Genomic DNA, 19,662 nt, shown 5'->3' with positions numbered 1-19,662 from the left:
AACCCCTCCCCCATAAATCCATCACCCCCTCCCCCAACTCCATCCTCCTCCTCTTCAGACCATCACCTTCCCCCACATTCCAATCACTTCCTGGCCAGCAGCAATATTAAAACATAGAATATCCCCCAGGACTTCACATGACTTTCACCATTAAACATTTTACAAGGGTTTTTTTGTTTAAAAGGGCAGAAACACTGACCAAAAATACAAGAAGCTTGAGATATTTGTAACAAAACCAGGAAATTGTGATATATGTATTATTGGTGAAATCTTCAGGCTTTGACTTTTCACCATTCGATTTTTGTAGATCCGTAAAGTGAAAATGGACTTTTCCCTTAGCACAGTTTAATGTATTATCTTTAAAATTTGTGATATCATGGAATGAGTTTTCTATCAAGCAGTTTTCCTTTAACAGACTGATGGTAAAAAAGAGAATCTTCCCGCACCTCTTGTTGTGATGTGGTCTATACAGTGAAGATCGCAGAGCTGTCTTCACAATGAAGAACACTGCCTCTAATACTGAGATGTTTCCACATACACTCCGTTTCAACAGCTCAGCGATGAAGGTGAACTTGATAACAGCTTCACTCTGAGTGCAGAGCTGATCTCTTGTCTAGGACAACGTGCTGAAATTCTTTTTACTTTCATGGATGAGAATATATTCAATTTCTGGTTGTTTAAATATGTCTTACATAGTGCAGCAAATACTTGGGAAGTTGGGCTTGCTTGTTTAACAATTTGAAGGCAGCATCTTATAAAGAGAGGTGCACGTGATGAATTTTGTAACTTTACATGCTTGATCTGTGCAACATTCTGAAGTTAGGTGTTGTGCCACACATACTTGTATTGGCCACTGCCTGATGGGAAAGAATCCATGGAAACACTCATTGCCATTTGTAGGTAATGTTTCATGAAACAGACCATTGTATGTGTTATTGCAGTTCTCTTAGGCAAAAAAGCTTTGCTAGTAAAAGGCAAGTTAACCTACCAGTTGTTTGTATCTGTCTCCTGTACTTTTGTCCTTGGAGAATGCTACTTTATAGAAGGTAGAATACAGGACCAGACCCTTTGGCCCGCTTTGTCTGTGCCAACCATGTTGCCGCCATTCTAAACTAATCCCATCTACCTGTGATTGCTCCCTTTCCCTCAATTCCTCCTGCCCGTTCAGATATTTGTCTAAATGCCTCTTAAATATTGCTATTGTACCTGCTTCTTTCACATCCCCTGGCAGTGCATTCCAGGCATCTTAAAAAACTTGTCTCACACATCTCCTTTAAACTTTCACCCCTCACTTTAAACCTATACCCCTAGTACTTGACAATTTCAACCTGGGAAAAATGCTCCAAGTATCCACCCTATCCGTGCCTCTAATAGCTTTATATATTTCTATCCGTTTGTCCCTCAGTCTCTGATACTCCAGCAAAAAACAATCCAAGTTTGTCCAACAGCACCTTATTGCTAATATACTGCTGTCCAGGCAACATCCTGGTGAACCTCTTTTGTACCCTCTCCAAAGCCTCCACATCCAGTAGTGTGGTGACCATAATTGCACACAATACTCCAAATGTGATAAAGCTAAAGTTATATATGTAGCCCACTTGACTGTTGTAACAAACTTCTTCGCTACCTCAGATACTTGGATTCATTATTTTAACATTTACCAAAGATTTTCTTTAACCCCTTTTTAGAATTCTAATCTGCCTTACTTACGCATATCCAAGGATCGAAAGTAATCAAGAATCCACAGGCCAGGAATACACACTTCCTCAATAGTCCATTTTCTCCAAAGATAACAGTAGGTTATTGAATTGGATTTTAATTAACATTCAACTGGTATAATGCAATTTGCAGCAGTCTTGATATGGTGAATAAATTTCTTTGGGAAATAGTAATGAAGTTTTAGGGGTTTAACTGTGCACATTAAAAAGCTACTACATGCTACATTGGTTCTGTCTGTAATTGATATATTTTCTAATTGAGAAATCTGTTATCACCAAGGATGAAAATAGGAAGATAACCAGGGAATCAGGATGGGGTGAATAGTTGATACCAGAATGTAGCTTTTGATTGGCAAATTTGTGTGGCCACAGCGTTAGGTGAGAGGGAAGAGAGAAGGTAGAGGTCTCAAGCCTTGAGCAAAATAAGTTGCTTGTGGTGTTCCATTGAAAATCCTAAATTTAATACAGTAAACATACAGGGAAAAGCATTAAGGTGTAATACAGCATACTGGCAATTTAGAAGGATCAGTTTAATGAGATTTAAGAAGCAATCATTATCCCTATATTGATGAAGGCAAATGCTTCTACTGCAGACATAGATTAGAGATAGAGGGAGAGATGGGTCAAATGACAAGACTTTTCATACAGAAACAACCTCGTCAAAATGGAAATAGCATTCAGGATTAGGACATGAATCTCCTAAAGAGTTAAGGAACAAACATATTTCTTGAAAGTAGTTTAAGGAATGAAGAAGTAATGGGTCCACCTGAAGTCATAGAAAGAGCTAACAATATTAATATATAAAAAAATGAAAGAAGTAAGAGATGCTAGATCACAATATAGAGATAGTGTTCATCCCTCATCCCTATTATCAGGTGAGAGCAATGCATTAAGCATTCTGAAAAATCACAAAATTTAACTTTATTACACATTCCTACTCTTGATTCTCCACCCTGACATTTTCGTTATTGTCTGCAGATGGGTGACCCAGGTGTCCATCAGTTTCTGAGGAGGTTTACTTGTATTAGTGTCTTAACTGTGATGCAATTTTAAGGATCCAGTGAGTGGCATGTGAACTGCACATGCTCCTCATGTTGGTACTAGCATGGAATGGTTCAATCAGTGATTATTAAAAGGATCACTGAAAGCCATTTCAAAATCAGGCAAAGTTCTTGTTTATCTTACAGATTATTGAGGGGATGCCATTGCCAAGTCGATGGCCTTCCAATGTGAAAATTGATCCCAAACATTTTACAGCTTACTTAACCCACTCTGCCTATGACAACTGTTCAACTGAAGCTGTCTAATCCTAGCCGTTTGTCAATTCCCTGTGTCCTTTCATACATTATTATAAAGGTTATTGGATAGACTTGAGAGAGTTAAGAGGAAACTGACTTTGAAGAAGAGAAAGAAACAAGATATTGCTTTCTGATCTGAATTATGAAACCTAGGGCAGGCCCACTTTGAAAGCAGTGCACCATGTGATTGCACACGCATTATTCATGTGCAATACATGTAAAATCATTCTCACATCTAAAACCTTTTTTATAACTCATTTTAAAGAAGAGGTGTCAAATCTGACTGTGGATGGCCTACAAAATTATTACCTTTGTTTAAAATTATGATCCATTATGCGATTATGTTGCTTTTCCAAATGCAGAAATTCAAAATATTGTGTTGTATATATCCTTCAGAAAATAACAGACTGTAGAGTCTGACAGCTATGCAAGGAAAGAAGAAAAACACAGAGGGAGAAGCAGAAGAGAACAGAAGAAAGAGTTGAGGAAATCTGATAATTAGGAAACCAGAAGAGGAGAAATAGAGAAATAAGGATAATGACTAGTGTCAGCAGACATGACTAAGAGGCAAACAATACTCAGTTTCTTATAATGTGCAACAATGTAGGAAATCAGCTAAAATTATTGTACAAAATAGAGAAGGACAGAAATAATGATCTATTTATGTTACATGTGAAGGAATGTAAAACACTTTATTCCTGCCCATCTTGATAATGAATTTTGAGTGGCAAATAAAGGAATGGAGGTATAGCTGAATGTTGATGAATGTGGAGGAACAGAAAAAGTAGTGGTTGAAATACATAATTGCTTAGTTTGTGATGTAGGTAAATGAAGCTCTTAAAGATCAATGGATTTTAGATTTTGTAAATGTAGGCATATGGTACCCAAACAAAAAGGAATATTTTTTACATGGGCATTAGAACACAGTTAGTGTGTTGTGTAGTATTTGGTATTGTATTGTAGAAAAAAAAATGAAATAATATAGAAGATAATGCAAAAAAAAGTATTTATAAATCTACCAGGAACAGGAAACCCTACTTATTTGGAAAGCTTAAATACTAGGACAGTGAAAGCAAACAAGATAGCAATAGAGATTTTGTTTTAAATTATGAAGTGTTTTGATAAGATGATGAGGCAAAGTCTATTTCTTTCTGGATGGCTGGATATTGCCTAGTGATTATAATTGAAAATTGTCATTTCAAGAGTAAGGATGTAAGTTTGGAAAAATACTTTGTACAGAGATTTGTTAGAGCATGGAAGGTTTTGCCACAGGGAGTAGTTGAGGTAGAGACCATTACATATTTTAGGTGAACAACAGGTAAATACTTGAAGCGAAGGAAGATATAGGGCTATGGGGAGAGACCAGTGTAGTTGAATTAGATTTTGATTGTTTTTGTAAAGAAATAACTTTAAAAAACTTATCAAAAGCACTAAAAAAGGTAACTATTGGAACTTATGATGTGTAATTATAGTCTTATTAACTTCATCATGCATACCTCCCTCACCAAACTACTAGGTTCCGATTGAATGGAGTCTCCATTTTCTGTGCAATTAATCTTTATGACCCTTCACCTTAGTAACAGATTCTTAGATTAAAACAAACTTCATTGTGGATCTGACCTGTTCTTATCCAGGTGGTGAATATATCTTGACACCATATGTGGGTGGCACGGTGGCACAGTGGTTAACTCTGCTGCCTCACAGCGCCAGAGACCCGGGTTCAATTCTCACCTCAGGCGACTGACTGTGTGGAGTTTGCACATTCTCCCTGTGTCTGCATGAGTTTCCTCCGGGTGCTCCAGTTTCCTCCCACAGTCCAAAGATGTGCAGGTCAGGTGAATTGGCCGTGCTAAATTGCCCGTAGTGTTAGGTGAAGGGGTAAATGTATGGGTGGGTTGTGCTTCGGCGGGTTGGTATGGACTTGTTGGGCTGAAGGGCCTGTTTCCACACTGTAAGTAATCTAAACATATTAGCACGCTTCTCCATAAGCTACACCTAGTGCAGCTGCAAACCAAGATTTGAATGCCCCTCAAAGGCACTCAGACTAATATAAAAGGGGAAAAGAACTGATAATGTAGGCCTTGGATCCTTTTAGTTTTAGAAAATTAATATTTCTAGGGCAACAAGGCCAAGTAGATCCTCTTGTTTAGTAAATGTAATATTATGGCTTTTTAAACAAGGTTGTTATAAAGCAACTTCAAAAACCACACAAAACCAGGTTATAATCCAACAGGTTTATTTGGAAGCGTTAGCTTTTGGAGTGCTACTGCCTGCTCCTCAACACTGGCTCCTCCACGTCATAAAACAACTTAACATTTGATCTCTCCTAAGTAATATTACAGGAGATTCCCCAATAATAATTCATCCATTCTGTTCATATTGTAGTGCAGTATGGAAAGTAATAAATACAGGCAGCACAGAATGTTAATATTTTGACAAATATAGCCAGAGTTGCATCATTGGGTCCCAGTTGCTCAATTCCTTTTTATCCAAGATCCTGGTTGCGATTGGCCAATCCCAGACCATAACTGCCAGTTCGTCCTTTAGATATTGCATGATGCTACATAGCTCAGTCTCCACACACTCAAAGAGACACAAATGGGAGTTAATTGTAACCTTGCCCATTGGGTGAGTTCAGGTTGGACACCTACTTTGTACCTGGTCTGATTTTACTCTTTATTAGCTCCACTTAAAATTCATCCGCAGAATTCCTTCAGGTATCAGAAGCTTGGAGTTCTCAATTCTTAAGTTCAGCAAAAAAAAAAGAAAAAGGAGAGAAAGATGTACCAAGTGCCAGATGGAGAGAGAGAAAAAAATGTCTAAGGAGAGAGAGAGTAATGCAGGCAAACCGTTCTCAAGGCATAGAGTAGAGAATAGATGGGATAAGTAGAGTCTTCGGCAGTAGAAATTTTAATCAAATTTATTTAACTTTATTTTAGCTCTGTTTAACTGGACGGACTTTGAGTGGGTTAAAATGAAGTCCTCAGAGTCAGAAACAAACTAGACACAAAGTGGCAAATATGTATGAAAGGTGTACCAGGAAAGAGAGATAAGACGAAAAAAAGCACAGATAAAGGGAGTTATGACAAAATTAACATAAAGAGAGGGCTACAATCTAATGACTTCCCTTTTTTTGTTGAACAACACCAGTGGAAGTAATTTCAGAACTATGATATATCCATACTTCCCAGCCTCAAAATGGGTAGACTTCCGTCTTTCTCAGCCTGGAGAAAATCCAGTGCTATTTTTAAAGGGGCCCTATGAAGTGCATTTGAAGACCTTTCTGTTTCAGGTGATAGAACACTTCAAGTTGTAAATTGGAAATGCAAGATCCCAATTACCAGTAGCGTACAGTTTGATCACTTGTACAGGCAACAGAAGGGAACAATAGGTTGGAATGATTTTGTAAGGATGTTCCCACAAAATTAATCTGAGTTGCTGCTTTAATTGGCAGCCAGTTATCAAACACCTCCCCCCCCCCCCCTCCCCCAACTCTCCACTGCTGCAAGCGTGACATCTTCCCTGCTACTTAGCTTTCTACCAGGCTTTTTAATTGATATAAATAAACCTTATTCCAGGAGCTTCATCTGAACACTTGTTTGGTAACCCATAACTCACCAGTCCAATTAACAAGGCTGTGACTGAAACCTATGCCAGTGCTTGCCTAGGTGCAGTAATAGACTGTACCTTGCTCAACTCAAAATTGACAGCATTGGATTCTTCAAAATGTCATTTCACCACTCTCAAATTGTATAAAACAACAGAATCCATACAACGGACTAAACTCTGTAAGCTAATTCCAGGAAGCAATTGAGGTTTCTAAATCTTACAAGTGTAAGATTCATGATTTATTTGAACCTTTTGATTTACTTAAAGGATCTATTATCTGTATATAAATATTTTGTCAGTTTTAGATTTCTTTGTGTCATGTACAAGGTGAATATTAGGCAGTGTTTCATTTCATTAGAGGGAGGTCAACAGACCATGCTATGCATTGAATAAAATTCATTAACCATCCTTCAGTAATGTATCATTCACCACTTATTCTCGCTGAGCTCACACGTAATAAATTTAGACAAGATCAAATGCATAAAAAAATTCACCCCAGTATGATTGACTATAAATAAAGTAGTTGCATTTCCTCAAATATTCTTTAAGATACATTTTTACAAGTATTTTATTTGTGTAGCATTGCTAAAGTTAAATAATTCTGTTTCTAATCCTCTGAATATGAATCTTCTAGCATCTGTTCACGATTGCATTTTATTAGTTTTTGGTTTTACAGTGAAAGGTACATAACAGTGAATGGATAAGAGATTGATGGTGCTTTGTATTACTTCTCATTTGTTATAGTAAAATAGGAATGGTCAGCATATTTCTACTGATTTTTTATTTCCAGATTTTGTTTTGTCCATAACACTTCTGTTCACAGCTTCAGTTCCTTTAAAGTGTAACTGTTCTGTGAATGTTTAATTGTCAAAATGGATTCTTGTGGTCACAGTGCAGCTGGCACCAGATTATCTGGGAATTGAGTAATTTAGAAAAATGCTAATTGCATATGCAGGCCTTCTGTCTTTTTTCCAGATACCTGTGGGTGCAAAAAATGATTGATCAGATTTGAACCAGTTGTTGAAATTATGTTATGATTATCCTGTTGGGATGAATCACTTGAAATGAGCATATTAATCTTTTACAGTTGCTCACCATGCATTAAAATGTTTAACCTTTTCTCTGTTATCTAATGCTAATGAAAAAACCTAGTGATAGGATAACTATGTGAAAAGAAAATATTTTGGAAATTTAGTTTAACACCATGTGCCCTGGACAAATGGAATGTTTTATTAATGGCAAAAAAAGTTTTAAAATCAGTGCAGGAAGTTGATTGTAATGTGCAAAGGCTTGGAATTTTTAATTATATTTGCCACAGCAAAACATTTGATAAGTAAATATAAAACTGATAAAAGATTGTTCATTTCTATTAGCATGTGTGATATAGGTATGTGCAAATTTGTTTCACTCACTAAACCCATGTGTTTTTGTAGTGGATTTGAAGGCCTCACTTAGGTAATAAATATTATGCTTTGCAATTTCATTTATTGAAATAATCTGTGCAAAATTTCAAAATAGTGATTTCAAGTAAAGCACTAAATATACTGATTCTGTCTGGTGAAAAAAGTACATTTTATCACAGCAAATCTTTGACATTAGTTGCCTAAGGATACATCATTGAGAAAACAGTAATAACTAAAATGAAAAGGTAAAACATGTGAAAAGTTGCTTCAAAGTCAAAAATCAATACATAGCTAACATGGAATTTGTAGTACTTAGTGGCATTTAGGGATTTAATTGAGTTGCTGGAGGAACTTGGTCTTCACATGTCCAACAGAGATAAAACATTGTTGTAAATGATAGTCTAGTACTCATGTTCCACTACCTTTAATGCAAGAATGGAATAATTGAAGAAAAGTTAGTACAGGTTAGCCAACCTTGAGTTGTTCATTAGAATTTTTGCTCTTGGCTATAATTGTCATTGTCAAATGTATTTTTGTTTCTACTAATACTGTCTAGAGCAGCTTGGTTGAATATTTCAGATATTCCTTAGCATGTTATGGATTTATTTTCTGTGTACACTTGGCCTATTGACTGGATGACCATGTGTAAGCATATTGTTTTGACTGGAAGAATATATTTTCCCAGTATTGCAAATGATATAATGTTTCTGATTATTTGTAAAGTTGGTGCTTTTTAAAATTTATTCATAAGATGTGGGTGCACTGGCTAAGTTAACATTCATTGCCAATACGGTGATTGTAACAAGGTCAGCCAGGTGAACCTCAAAGGATATGAGTTCCCTGATTGGAGCTGTGAATCTGGTTCAATCAGGGAGCCCTGGCTGACAGATATAAACAGGAGTGCCAGTGGTTCCATTCATTCTGAGAGCTGGCTCTGGGGCAGGTGGATCAGTGTCAAGGACTCTCTGTGTGTAAAGAAAAGGTGATTATTGACAGGGATGCCAACCTCTGTGGTATTATTTCAGCCTATTCCTAAATGCCCTTGATCTGCTTTCTTGAACTTCTGCAATCCATTTGGTGTAGGCTCACCTCTAATGTGGTTAGGGAGGAGGTTCCAGGATTTTGACACAGCAACAGTGAAGGAATGATTATATGCTTACAAATTAGGATGGTGTGTGGCTTTGAGAGAGTAGTGTTCCCATCTGTTTGATGCCCTTGTCGATCTAGGTGGCAGAACTCACAAGTTTGGAAGATGCTATCTGAGGAGACTTGGTGATTTGTAGCAATGCACTTATATGTACTATTTTGCATCAATCATGGTGGGAGTGAATGTTGAAGACATTAGGTTAGCTGCCATTTAAGCAGACTGCTTTGATACTGACTGTATTGTGTGTTTTTTGGAGCTCCACTCATGCAGGAAGATGTGTTGTATTCCATCAAACTCATGACTTGTACCTGGTAGATGGTGAACAAGCTTTGAGCAATACGGCGGTGGGGTACTCACTGTAGAATTCCCAGTTTCTTACTTGTATTTGTAGCCAAAGTATTATATGACTGGGCCAGTTCAGTTTCTGGTCAACTGTAACTATCAGGATGTTGACAATGGGAGATTCACTCATAGCTTTGAATGTCAAAGGGTGATGATTAGGTTCCTTGTTGGAGATGTTTATTGCCCAGCACTTGTGTGGCACGATGTGAACTTATCACTAGTCAACCCAAGTCTGAATGTTGTCCGAATCTTGCTGCATTTGAACATGGATTGCTTCAGTTTCTGAAGAGTTGTGATTGGCGCCGAACTTCGTCAAATTAGATTACATTATTACATTACATTACAGTGTGGAAACAGGCCCTTCGGCCCAACAAGTCCACACCGACCCGCCGAAGCACAACCCACCCATACCCCTTTATTTACCCCTTACCTAACACTACAGGCAATTTAGCATGGCCAATTCACCTGACCTGCACATCTTTGGACTGTTGAAGGAAACCGGAGCACCCGGAGGAAACCCACGCAGACACGGGGAGAACGTGCAAACTCCACACAGTCAGTCGCCTGAGGTGGGAATTGAACCCGGGTCTCTGGCGCTGTGAGGCAACAGTGCTAACCACTGCGCCACCATGCCACCCATAAAATGATCAGTGAATATTCACATTTCTGACCATACAATGGAGAGAAAGTCATTAGTGAAGCAGCTGAAGATGGTGTGCTGAGGACACTACACTAAGGAACTCCGATAGTGATCATGGAATCCCACAGTACAGATAGAGGCCAGTTGGCCCATTGAGTCTGCACTGACCCTGCAAAGAGCATCCCACCTAGACCCAACTCTATCCCCATAACCCCACATTTACAATGGCTTTCCCAACTTAGTAAGGCCAATCCACCTAACCTGTACATCTTTGGACTATGGGAGGAAACTGAAGCATTCAGATGAAACCCACGCAGACATGGGGAGAAAGTGCAAACTCCACACAGACAGTCACTCAAGGCTTGAATTAAACCCTGGCACTGTGAGGCAGCAGTGGTAACCACTGAGCCACCATGTATCCTTATGTCCTGGAGCTGAGATGATTAACTTCTAACAACCCCAACCATCTTTCCTTGTGCTGCGCATGACTCCAACCATTGGAGAGATTTCCCCCTGATTCCCATTGACTTTAGATTTGCTGGGACTCCATGATGCTTGGTAAAGTGCCTTAAATTGAAGGGCAGTCACTCTCGTTTCCTGTTGAGCTCAGCCTTTTTGTTCATGTTTGGATCAAGGCTGTAATGAGGTCAGGAGCTCAGAAGGCCTGACAGAACCCAAAATGAACATCAGTTAGCAAGTTATTGTTGAGTAAGTGATGATTGATAACACAGTCAACAACATTTTGCATCACTTTACTGATGTTTGAGAGAAGGCTGATAGACATATTGACTGCGCTGGATTTGTCTGCTTTTTGTGCATACGACATGCCTGGGTATTTTTCCACGTGCCGCATAGGTGTCTATGCTCTAACTGACCTGGAACCACTGGGCTAGGGGCACTATTAATGGCAAGACTGTTGGGCTTAGATGTAATCTAATGACTGTGGGATTGCTGAGCTGTTTGTTGCATTCTGCTTTTGCTGCATGGGATTCTTGGGGCTAAGTGGCCTCTTGCTGTTCCTGTATACCAAATAAAATTAGAAATTTAAACCAAATAGTTGGAAAAATATCTGGGAAATACCTCTCTGACACATTTATTGCATGTGTCAGCAATCTTTTCCATTGTTCTTGGATTCTCTTGGAACCAAAAACCTTCCTAACATCCAATTTATTTGCCATTGGAAAACCTAGCATTGAGATCCTTCATACCTTGTCTCACTAATACAACCTAGCTTCTTCATTATTTTGTAAACCATGATCAAATCACCCTCAGGTTTTTTGCTTTTCTGAAATAACCTAATGGATTTTAAACTATAAATCAATCGTGTATTATTTCTCTTACATGTCCAAAGCCTCAATTGCCTCACCACGTGAGGATTTAATTGGACACAAATTTCTAAGTGAGTTCAAACCTGGGTCTCATCCAGGACAAAATGATATGTTCTGGGATGAATTAAGCAGAATGATGTGGAGAAGTGTAGAGTGACAGTTCCAGCACTTCAAGATGGCTGAAGGCACAGCCACTCTAGTGTTTGGGCAAAGTTTGGAGTTAACAAAGACATGGATAAGGACTTGACTAGTTGATGGGTGCAGACATAATAACACGGTAATGTAGTAGGTGCCTTGGTGATGAAAATGAAATTGTGTCATAAGCTAAACTCAGGGTCAAATTAAGCACTGAGGTAATGAACAGTCAGATTCAGACCTAAGACAGTGATCAGCAAGTCCAGGTTCATTTAAACAGCACTGCTAAAGGTATGAAATCTCTTTAATGACATAGAAAGAAACATCAGTGATTCTGGCAACTGTGCATCCTAACATTTAAAAATGCACCACATTTTTTTGGATTATATCTATGTAATGTTGCCACAGTTTGTTCTTCCTTTCTTGTATTCTTTCCCTCTACCTTTTATTTTGCTTTGCAGTTTCTACCAGAAAGTAGTTCCTAAACTTTCTTGTTAATTTGCATGCACCCTTTGCTTTTTGGTATACCGTTAATTCATATTTTAATATTCTCATAGACACGCAAATTCCTTTCTTTCTTCCAGTTCAGTGTATTCATCTGCAACTTCTCCAATATAAAACTGACAATCCCAAAATATTTAATTTAAATTCCACTGTAAATGTGTCTGGAGCAATGTTTCTCATGAAAAAACATCTTTCATGACTACTGATGCATCATCTCATTTTATCAGCCTTTGAAAGACTTATTTTTCACCATTTCTTTCACTGTCATGATTAAGGGCTTTCACCCGTGCAGGACAATTTTTAAACCTATGCTATAAAAGTCTAAAATCTGCTGGTGGATTTTTGGCAGTCATGAAACTTTTTTATAAAAACAAAATTCTGTGAAAGGTTTTATATCATATAATTTCTCTCCTATAGAGTGCATTTCCTACAAACACCCTCAATTTTGGTTGTATTTTCCATTTTAAAGTACATATTATACAAAAAAAGGTAAAGCCATCCTGGAAGAAACGAGTGATTTTCCCCATTACCTTTAGCATTTTTTCAATGTACAAAGAGGACAACAAAACCTGTGTGACAGGAAAGTACACAGGATTATTTCTGCTGTTTCTCTTCCATTAAGTTGCACATCATTGGTCTGTCACTCTGCTCTTATATACTTGGACTCTCATTGCTTTTGACAGGATTATTCTACCAACTATTGCTGCAACTCTCATTTCAGTGAGGGCTTCTTGGGAGTGCACATAGCTTGTCACATGCTTCATACATTTTGATAATTATGGTGACAGGATAGGAGCAGAACAAAATGGAGCAAGGAATGACTTGGGCACCATAAGTCTAGTTCCTACTTCGAGAAATAATGGAATAATGGGGTCCTCAGTATAAAATAGTCTAAACAGAAATATTTGGATATTACAAGGAGGCAAATGGCTCAACTTGATTGGTCACCAATTGGGTATGATGGAAGTCTGTCTTTAGTATACTGTAATTTGCTTCCATCTACTAGTGTGTTCATCACAATTCACAAATCACCAGACTTTGACATTGCTAGTGAGGAGATCCAGAAAGAAGCAATCTTCTTTGGTGCTTACCTTGTGTATGAACATATCCACAGAATCATGTCTGGCAACCGAGTTCCCATCCTACTTCATAACATTTTCCTTCATCCATCTATCAAATCTAGTGTTTGAAGACTGAGGGGGTGAGGCTCCTCACTGTGGGGGAAATCTAACCCCCTTTTTAATTTACCAATTTGGGTGACGAAGATGCAGAAGAGGGATGAAAATAGGGAAAACTCCTGTTATCCTTTTGTCTTCCTACTGTATATCAAATGAACCCTCTCAAAATTTTGAGAAGATGAGCAGACACCTACAGGAAAGAAAAATGCAGATTGAGTTTGTTTAAGTTCAGGACCTGAGCAATGGAACAGTGGCAGGTTAATGTTTCAAGTCCAGTGGTCCTTTAAAGGGCCAGACCTATTGGGTTTCTCCAGCACACTCTCTGTTTTTGTTAGTGTTTTATTCATAAGCTAAAACTGTAAAAGGGAGATAGGAGTTCAGAACCGGTACAGATAGATAAGTTGAACGTCTTTGTTTGAGGGTTCATTGTGGGGACAGAAATGCTTCTGATTTGATTTTCCTTACCCTGAGATAATCCCTAAAACTAATTGTTTTTGCTGCCTCCCCCTTCTTCCAACACCTCGACAATAATGTGTTTCTATGGCAGCACCTTAAAACCTCAAAAGGAGTTTCCCAGAACATCATCAAACATTTCAATACTCCTTGCGAGTAGGATTGCCCAACCCTCCCAGAATGCCTAGGACCTAACTGGATTTATCATCAATCTCCTGCTGGCATTTATAAATGATCGAAAAGGTAAAAGGAAGAATATTCACTTTTAACCCTCCTTTGCACCTCTCTCTGGAAAAGAACAAATAGGTTTGTCACATCAACATAAATCCAAGTTAACAGAGTTGTTTGGATCTTAGCTTTGCAATCCGGCCACGTCCAGTCTCCTTTGATTAGAATTATAGCTGGCTCAAAGGAAGACGGTTATAGTTGTTGGAGGTCGGTCATCGCAGCTCCAGGACATCTCTGCAGGAGTTCCTCAGGGTAGTGCTCAAGGCTCAACCATCTTCAGCTCTTTTATCAATGACTTTCCCCCATCATAAAGTCAGGAGTGAGAATGTTCACTGATGATTGTATAATGTTCAGCACCATTTACAACTTCTGTACTGAAGCAGTCCATTTTCAAATGCAGCAAGGCTTGGAAGAAAGTTCAGGTTTGGGCTGATAATTGGCAGCTATTGTTGTTATCACACAAATGCCAGGCAATGACCATTTACAACAAGAAGGAATCTCAACATTGTCCCTTGACATTCAATAGTGTTACCATCACTGAATCCCTCAGCATCAACATCCTGGGGTTTTCCACTGATCAGAAACTGAATTGGACCAGCCACACTGTCTGTGGTTACAATAACTAGTCAGAGTCCAGGAATTTTTGTGGTGTCTAACTCACCTTCTGACTGTTGAAAACCTGTCCATATTTACAAAGCACATGTCAGAAATGTGTTAGAATATACATAGTCACATGGCAGCAGTGAGCAAGCTCATTAACAGAGACTGATCTAGGCTGGCCAACAAAGAGGAACCATAATTCTAATTCACTGCTGGGCTACAAGCTCGGTTTATAAGGTGAACCATTTCTAATGTAAGTGATGATGAGGTGGAGCACATGGCTGTGGTAGTTTGTATCATGATTAAAACAGTTAATTTTCGATACATCAAACAAATCTCAGTTTAATTAGACAGTGAGGAAGGATGTGGCAGGTTACAGCGGGATATAGATAAGCTGCAAAACTGGGCAGAAAGGTGGCAAATGGAGTTCAATGTAGCTAAGTGTGAGGTGATTCACTTTGGTAAGAGTAATAAAAAGATGGGGTACTGGGCTAACGGTCGGATACTTGGTAGTGTGGATGAGCAGAGGGATCTTGATGTCCATGTACACAATTTCATCACTGAAAGGCTGAGGCACTTGGGGTTGTTTTCATTGGAGAAAAGAAGGTTTAGGGGTGACTTGATAGAGGTGTACAAGATGATTAGGGGTTTACATAGGGTTGACCGTGAGAACGTTTTTCCACGTATGGAGTCAGCTATGCCGAGGGGGCATAGCTTTAAATTAAGGGGGGGTAGGTATAGGGCAGATGTTAGGGGTAGGTTCTTTACTCAGCGAGTCGTGAGTTCATGGAATGCCCTGCCAGTAGCAGTGGTGGACTCTCCCTCATTATGGGCATTTAAACGGGCATTGGATAGGCATATGGAGGATAGTGGGCTAATGTAGGTTAGGTTGGCTTGGATCGGCGCAACATCGAGGGCCAAAGGGCCTGTACTGCGCTGTATTCTTCTATGTTCTATGTTCTATGTTCTATTAATTAGATCCATCAGAGGCAAGGCAGATAGACAGAACTGTCTGTCACCATGCTGAGATCTCTCCAACAGGTAAAGCTCCAGTTAAATGATCACTGCATTGGGAGGGCTGGCCAAGCACTTCCCCACAGTTGCAATTGTGGCCAAAGTTGCTGCACTCTGTCAGTGTAAGTGTGGTTTTCTTTATTTTCTTCTAATCTTGGAACGTTGATCACAATAAATTAAAAATATCTCAAGGTAGGTGCTGTGTGGAAGAGGAAAGAGGAACTAAAAGAGAAATAACTGTCATAAAACTGAATCTGGGAAAGCAGCCAGGGGACGTATGGAGTGATGGTGCGCTGATTAAGAAATTGGGTTAGAGAAGGAATTTGCCGTCATGCATAATGTGCTGGTTTTTCATGATGTCACTTTCAATTCTCTGGGTTATGACCTCCCAGAGTTGGCATTCCTACTTAGGAGTGCTACCTGTATCGGGGTACACCCAGTCCAAACTTCCAAACCCACTGAATTTGGGGTCTCAATTTGGTCTCCCATTGAGCAGAGCAAAAGAAAAAAATGGCTATGGTGTCCAGTTCATACTTTCTGCTTCAACTGCAAACCCTGGATCTGAATTCTGTAGCCTCACAAATCTCTGTGCGCTGAAGTCTTATTGGTCTGTTATAAATCTCTTAAATTTAATCTTAATCTCCTTCCCTCATCTACTGGCTACAGCTGCAATTTGCTTCTATATAGCCAGTTCCAACCTTTTAATTAAGACATTTCTATCATATTGACCTGTAATCTGCATTGTTCTAATGAAAATTGCTCCACTCATTCAAATGGTTCTTTATCACTGTAAGATCTTAATTTTTCTGCTGTGTGGATTCCAACGTTGCACACAATACTTTAACGGATGAATTATTAAGATTTTATACAGACTCATCTTTGCTTTTTGGCTTTTTTATTCTATGTCTTGTAATAAAATGAAAAACTCCATTTGCTTTGGTCTCAGCCTTAATAATTTAAGTTCTGCGTTTAATGTATAAAATCCCTCTGCTCGTCTGACATTGAATTCTACCAACTTCCCATCTTGCAAATGCACAGCTCCGTTTAATTTTGTAAAGATTTAACTATGCAACAGGTTCCTATTTCGGCATTAGCTGCAAATTTCAACATCAATTCCTTTAAGCCTGTCTGAATAACTGCAATTAACTTTTATTCTCAGCAGGTTTGGCGTGAGGTGAGTATTCAAACTTCAGGCCTGACCATTTTAACTCTTGAGCCTCATTCGAATTTGGTGGATTGAAATCCAGAGTGTGACACTGGCCGATTTTATACAACACAGTTTCAGGCAGACATGTCAATGTCTGTATGAAGAGGTAATGCATCCCTTTATTTCTACAAGGTGGCTGCAAGGGGTTGATTTTGTGGAAATGAGTCCGAAGCCTGCTCTGAAGTTTCTCTGGAGTCATTGACTGAAGAGCTGAGGGCAACCACTATGATGGGGTTATAATATACTTATGGAATCACAGAGTAATAGAGCTGTACAGCATGGAAACAGACCCTTTGGTCCAAATTGTCCATGCTGACTAGATATCCTAAATTAATCTAGTCCCATTTGCCAGCATTTGGCCCATATTACTCTAAACTCTACCTATTCATGTATCCATCCAGATGCCAGATAGGGGAAGCCCTAAATGGGTTTTTTGCTTCGGTTTTCACCAAGTAAAGGAAACTTGTTGTAAATGAAAACTTAGAGGAGCTGGGATACGGTCTTAACCAGATCAAGATTGATGAAGTCTCCAGAGCCAAACCAGATTTATCCTAGGCTGCTCTGGGAAGCAAGAAAGGAGGTTGCTAAGCCACTAGCGAGAATATTTGCCTCCTCACTCTCCACGGGAGTCGTACCGGAGGATTGGAAGGAGGTGAATGTTGTTCCTCTTTTCAAGAAGGGTAATAGGGAAATCCTTGGCAATTACAGACCAGTCAGTCTTAAGTCTTTGGTCAGCAAAGTTTTGGAAAGAATTCTGAGGGATAGGATTTATGACTATTTGGCAAAACCTAATGTGATTAGAGGCAGTCAGCATGGCTTTGTAAGGTGGAAGGTCATGCCTCACAAATCTTATTGAGTTCTTTGAGGAGGTGTCAAGACAGGTCGATGACGGTCGAGCAGTGGATGTGGTGTATATGGACTTCAGCAAGGCATTTGATAGGGTTCCTCGTGGTAGGCTCATTCATAAAGTCAGGAAGTATGGGATACAGGGAGATTTGGCTCTCTGGATTCAGAATTGGCTGGCTGACAGAAGGCAGAGAGTGGTTGTAGATGGGAAGTATACTGCCTGGAGGTCAGTGTTGAGTGGGGTCCCGCAGGGCTCTGTTCTTGGGCCTCTGCTCTTTGTAGTTTTTATAAATGACTTGGATGGGGAGGTTGAGGGGTGGGTTAGTAAATTTGCAGATGACACTAAGGTTGGAGATGTCGTTGATAGTATAGAGGGCTGCTGCAGGCTGCAGTGTGACATAGACAGGATGCAGAGCTGGGCTGAGAAATGGCAGATGGAGTTCAACCTGGATAAATGTGAAGTGATGCATTTTGGAAGTTTGAACTTGAATGCTGAATATAGGATTAAAGACAGGATTCTTGGCAATGTGGAGGAACAGAGGGATCTGGTGTGCAAGTACATAGATCCCTCAAAGTTGCCACCCAAGTGGATAGGGTTGTTAAGAAAGCATATGGCATTTTGGCTTTCATTAACAGGGGGATCGTGTTTAAGAGCCACAAGGTTTTACTGCAGCTCTACAAGTCCCTGGTGAGACCACAATTGGAATATTATGTCCACTTCTGGTCGCCCTACTATAGGAAAGATACAGAGGCGTTGGAGAGGGTGCAAAGAATGTTTACCACGATGCTGCCTGGACTGGAGGGCTTGCCCTATGAAGAAAGGTTGAATAAGCTCGGACTTTTCTCTCTGGAGGAAGAGAGGAGACCTGATCAAGGTGTACAAAATAGCGAGAGGAATAGATAGAATCAATAGCCAGAGACTTTTCCCCAGGGCAGGATTGACTGTTATGAGAAGTCATAGTTTGAAGGTATTAGGAGGAAGGTATAAAGGAGACGTTAGAGGTAGGTCTTTTACACAGAGAGTTGTGAGTGCATGGAATGTGTTGCCAGCTGTGGTGGTGGAAGCAGAGTCATTGGGGACATTTAAGTGACTGCTGGACATGCACATGGATAGCAGTGAGTTGAGGGGTGTGTAGGTTAAGTTACTATATTTGACATTAGGGTTGAATCTCGGCACAACATCGTGGGCCAATGGGCCTGTTCCGTGCTGTACTTTTCTGTGTTCTGTGTTCTAAATGTTGTAATTGTACCAGCCGCCTCCACTTCCTCTGCTTCTTCCAATGGTGAGTGGGAGACAGAGGAAGATATATATATAGGCTGATCATGGAAAGATGTAAAAACAACAGAGTTGTTATAATTTATAGCGAGAGATTTTAACTTCCCCAATATTGATTGGGACTCCCTTCATGCCATGAGTTTAAATGGGACAGAATTTGTTAGGTGTATCCAGGAGAGTTTCTTGAAACAAGGTGCCGATAGTCCAACTCAGGAAGAGGCCATACTAGACCTTGGGGAATTCAGGAATGAACCTGGCCAGGTGATCAAATTTCCTTGGGGGAGCATTTTGGGAACAGTGATCACAATTTTGTAAGTTGAAAGATAGATATGATTGGACCTCATATGAAAGTTCTAAATTGAGTTATGCTAATTAGAACAATTTAAGCAGGAACTGGAGAAATTAAATTGGGAGCCTTTGTTTGAAGGTAAATCCACTTCTGACATGTGAGAGTCCTTTAAAGCCAGTTGATGAGAGTTCTGGACCAGTGTGTTCCGATGGGGATGAAAGATAAGATGTCAAGAGACATTGAAAATTCAGTCAAAATGAACTATTAGGCAAGAACTTTCGAAAGCTAATTGGAGGCAGATGTTCGCAGGTAAAGGGACAGCTGGAAAATGGGAAGCCTTCAGAAATGAGATAACAAGAATCCAGAGAAAGTATATTCCTGTCAGGGTGAAAGGGAAGGCTGGTAGGTATAGGGAATGCTGGATGACTAAAGAAATTGAGTGTTTGG

At 39.5% G+C, this 19,662-nt stretch overlaps 1 protein-coding gene across 1 annotated transcript in view; it reads left to right on the top strand.

Moving 5' to 3' along the window:
• Positions 1-19,662, top strand: part of LOC122549953 (tomoregulin-1-like) — a 226,681-nt gene that overhangs the window by 1,347 nt on the left and 205,672 nt on the right. The gene's annotated exons all lie outside the window — the stretch shown is intronic.

The sequence above is a fragment of the Chiloscyllium plagiosum genome, chromosome 5, assembly GCF_004010195.1.
Source record: "Chiloscyllium plagiosum isolate BGI_BamShark_2017 chromosome 5, ASM401019v2, whole genome shotgun sequence".
NCBI lineage: Eukaryota > Metazoa > Chordata > Chondrichthyes > Orectolobiformes > Hemiscylliidae > Chiloscyllium > Chiloscyllium plagiosum.
This window is presented reverse-complemented; position numbering and strand designations above follow the sequence as displayed.